We start from the raw sequence: 4,760 nt of genomic DNA on the forward strand, positions 1-4,760 counted from the left end.
AATCTAAATAAATAAATAAATAAAAAAGCATCAGAAAGATTACAAAATATATAAAAAAAACTTTGCACTGGTTTCTAATAATATTGAAAATTTGGCATGTGTCTCATTTGTTATTTTTAAATTAAAAAAAATAAAATAAGTATTTTTATATCTTGATTGCATAGTGAAATAACTAGAAAACCCTTGGAATTAAAAAAAATTAACTTGGCATCAAGGGATATCTTCGTATTTTCACAATGGTTTTTTTATTATTACAATTTAAATTCAAGGGCAATTTGTTATTTGATCAAATATAAAAAATAATAATTAAAATACATAGTAAAACAATGAATTTACCCTTAAGGAATAAAAAAAAAATTGAGATCAAAGAGTATTTTTATTTTTTTACAATGAATTTTTTATAGTTAGAAAGTCAACTCAGAAATACTTTTGGATTTAGTTAAATAAAAAAAAATGAACATTCTCATATGACACACTTGAGGGCATGTGAGATGCATCCACACCCTTCAAAAGATGCGTGTGATGTCTCTCAGTATCCAAAAAAACCCTTCTATTACGTTGCTAGAAGTGTCACTGTTTTCTCTTTCTATTAGTGTGGTGAGTATCTTTATAGCTAATTAAGTATGTTGTTGATGAGCTTTTATTTTATTTTTTTAATTCTCTTTACTTTCATAAAAATTATAAATTGACCCTCTTAGTTGTTGATAATTCAACTTTAGTTCTTATTCTTTTAAATTTTAATTTTTGGTCTTGTCTCTCCTATAAAAGTTTTATTTGTTTTCAATTTCACCATTAAATTTTAATTTATCAAATATTATGTTCTCCAATTTGATCATTATTCTTTGGATTTTTAATTTTTTTCCTTGGTTTTTTGTAAAAAATTTATCAATTTATAATTTCATCATTCCATTCAAATTGATGGTAGTATATTTTCCAATATAGTCCTAATTGTTTTGAGTTCTAATTTCTTGGCCCTTTTGTAAAAATTATTATTCTTTTCAGTTTTACTATTTAACTATAATATTTTTTTTATTTTTTATGTCAATTTCAAGCCTTATTTTTTTTATTTTTCTAAATTGATTTTTTTTCAATCTCACCTTTCAATTGAATATAAAACTTATTTTGTACTTTAATTTTGACCCTCATTCTTTTATTTTTTTTTTAAATCCTATTGTATAGTTGAAATTCTTTTTCAATTTTATCTTTCAATATATGATTGTTCAGAAATTGGATTTCATAATTTTTCTAGATTGGGTGTTTTGGATTTAATAACTCTGGTTATAGGTTTGAAAAGTTAACATGAGTATTTTTAAGAAAATAAAGACTTTATAATTCTCTTAATCTTTTTATCAGGTTATTCTAATCACGTGATTTGGTGTACGAATTTGATGAGATATCTCAATTGACTCAGCTCTAATTAGTGTGGTGTAGGTTTGTTATAATTAATTTTTTATGTTTTTTTACCTTATTTCAGAACCTAAATATCATTTTTATACAAAAAAATAGTTTGAACCTATTGCGAAGTGCAAACATTGAGGCTAGTCTTATCTAAAATAAAAGAAACCTTGATCAAGACCATTGAAATTCTTTTATATTTTCATCATGAATGAGGTGATGTTTTTAAAAATCCTGATAGTAAAATCCACAATAAAACATCTCACATAAAGATGTTAAAGACTCAAGATTAAAAGGTCTATGTAAATGTGATAAGGGTCGGTCCACACCAAAAAAATGTTTATGGTGAAGGTATTCTGAGGTTTGAATTCGATGATGAGTTACTTGTAATCTAGGGATGCTAATGCAAGAATTTTTTGGAAAAATAAATATTTTTTAATAATTTTTATTTTTTCCTTTTGTTTTAGGAATGTTTTCCATTATCTATTATTTTGTTTTTTTTAGTTTTTTTTCTATTAGAGGAGAATAATCTTTTATTTTTATTTTTCTATTTATAAATAAAAATTGAATATTTAATGTTTTTGGTTTCTAAAGATTTTGACTTATATTTAATAAACTCTTCATTAAATACGTCCCGAGTTAAAAGATTGGATGGATTGGTTCATCATCTACAAAGGACAAAAAATAAATGTAAAGGATGGTTAATAAGCTTTAATACTCCTCGTCGGCACCAGACAGTCAGACAAGCACAACATTAATTTATAATCAACAAAAACTTAACCACGTGGATTTTGTTTTCTGTAATAACTCTTTTTTTTTTCTTCCCATAACCTTCATCTTTAATTTTCTATAATCTAAAGTAAATCCAAGCTTAAATCTTCTCATCAACTAAACAATCTTTATTTATTCTAAATGACTAAATCAATGAAACAGGAGAAATTATCTAATCTAAATAAATAAATAAATAAGCGTAAGAAAGATTACAAAATATATAATTTTTTTTTTTTTGCTTTTAGAAAAATCCAAAAAAATACACGTGAAAAGCATTCAATTATCAAAGCCTAATTTGCATTAGAAATTTTCTATTTGTTCATTGGAATAAAGTAATGAAAATTTTATCCCTTCACTGAAAAAACTTTGCATTGAATTCTAATAACATTGAAATCTTTTAAGGTAATTTATTTATTATTTTTAAATTAATTAAAAACAAATAAATATTTTTATATCTTAATTGTACAGTGAAACAACTAGAAAACCCTTGAAAGAAACTTTTTTAAAACTTAGCATCAAGGGGTATCTTTATATTTTCACAATAGTTATTTTGTTATTACAATTTAAATTGAAGAAAAATTTGTTATTTGATTAAATATAAAAAAATAATAAACAATTAAAATAAATAGTAAAACAATGAATTTACCCTTAAAATAAAAAATATTAATCTTGAGATCAAAGAGTGTTTTTGTTTTTTTATAATGATTTTTTTATAATTAAAAATTTAGCTTAAAAATATTTTTGGATTTAGTTAAATAAATGAAAGAAAAATGAACGTGCTTATGTGGCACATTCAAGGGCATGTGGGAAGTATTCATACCTTTCAAAAGATGTGTATGATATTTTCTAATGTCTAAAAAAGCTTTTCTATCATGTTGTTAGAAGTGTCACTGTTTTTTCTTTTTATTAGTGTGGTACGTGTCTCCGTTGGTTGTTATGTATGTTGTTGGTAGGCTTTTTATTTTATTTTTTTAATTCTCTTTCCTTTAATAAAAATTATAAATTGACTCTTTTAGTTGTTAATAATTCAATTTCAACTTCTATTTTTTTTATTTCAATTTTTTGCATCATTTTTGGTCTTGTTTCTCATGTAAAAAATTTTATTTATTTTTAATTTCATCACTGAATTCTAATTTACTAAATATTATATTCTCCAATTTGATCCTCATTCTTTGGATTTTTAATCTTTTTCCTTGGTCTTTTTATAAAATTTTATCAGTTTATAATTTCATTATTCAATTCAAATTGATGGCATTATATTTTTCAATTTAGTTCTAATTTTTTTGATTTCTAATTTCTTGGTTCTTTTGTAAAAATTATTATTCTTTTTAATTTCATGATTTAATTACAACATTGTTTTTATTTTTTATGTCAATTTCAAGCCTTACATTTTTTATTTTTCTAATTTTTTTTTCAATCTCCTCCTTCAATTGAATATAAAACTTATTTTGTATTTTAATTTTGATCCTTATTTTTTAATTTTTATTTTTAAAATCCTTTTATATAAATGATTTTTTTCAATTTCATCCTCAATATATGATTGTTCGGGAATTAGATTTCATTGTTTTTTCAGATTGGATGTTTTGAGTTTAATGATTCAGATCACGGATTTGAAAACTTAACATGAGTTTTTTTAAGAAAATAAAGGCTTTATAATTCTTTTTTATTTTTTATCAGGTTATTTTAATCACATGATTTGAGTTACGAATTTCATATAATATCTCAAGTTGACTCAACTCTAATTAGCGTAGTTACAAGTTTTTCATGATTGGTTTTTTATATATTTTTTTTACTAGAACTTGAACATCATTTTTTATACAAAAAAATAATTTGGCCTCGTTGTGAAGTGCAAACATTAGGCTAGTTTCATCTACAATAAAAAAAACCCTTGATCAAGATCATTAGAGTTTTTTTATATTTTCACCTATAAGGTGGTGTTATTAAAAATCATGATAGTAAAATCTATGATAAATTAACTTATATAAAAATAATAGAGATTTATGATTGAAAGGTCTATATAAAGATATTACCGCACCAAAAGGATGTTCATGATGAATAAAGCTTCTTAAATGAGTTTTGAATTTGACAGTAAGATATTTTTAACTAAAGGATACTAATACAAGAATATCTTGGGAAAATAAATAATTTTTGATAATTTTTATTTTTTCCTTTTGTTTTAGGATTTTTTTCTATTAATTTTTAGTTTTTTATCAGAGGAGAATAATCTTTTATTTTTATTTTTCTATTTATAAATAAAAAATAAATATTTAATGTTTTTTATTTTTAAAGATTTTGACTTATAAGAAACTTCCTTATACTTCGCTCCTACAGCTACGTCATGGACCTACTAGCTAATACAAGACTAATCACCCCATCCATTAGGTGAATAATAAGCAAATTAAAAACAATAAATTTACTCGTTACCGGTCTAAATTGCTCAAATTCATGGGTTAATCTGTAAGAAACCCAGTTGACCACAGCAACCCATAAACTAAAAGGTAAGGTAAGGGGGCATTTTGTCACGTCTAGTACGCTAAAAAAAAAAAAAAAAAAAAAAAAAAAAAAAAAAACAAAATATTAAAACCAAAAGACAT

The sequence above is a fragment of the Populus euphratica genome, unplaced genomic scaffold (assembly GCF_000495115.2).
Source record: "Populus euphratica unplaced genomic scaffold, PopEup_1.0 scaffold3471.1, whole genome shotgun sequence".
Classification (NCBI taxonomy): Eukaryota; Viridiplantae; Streptophyta; class Magnoliopsida; order Malpighiales; family Salicaceae; genus Populus; species Populus euphratica.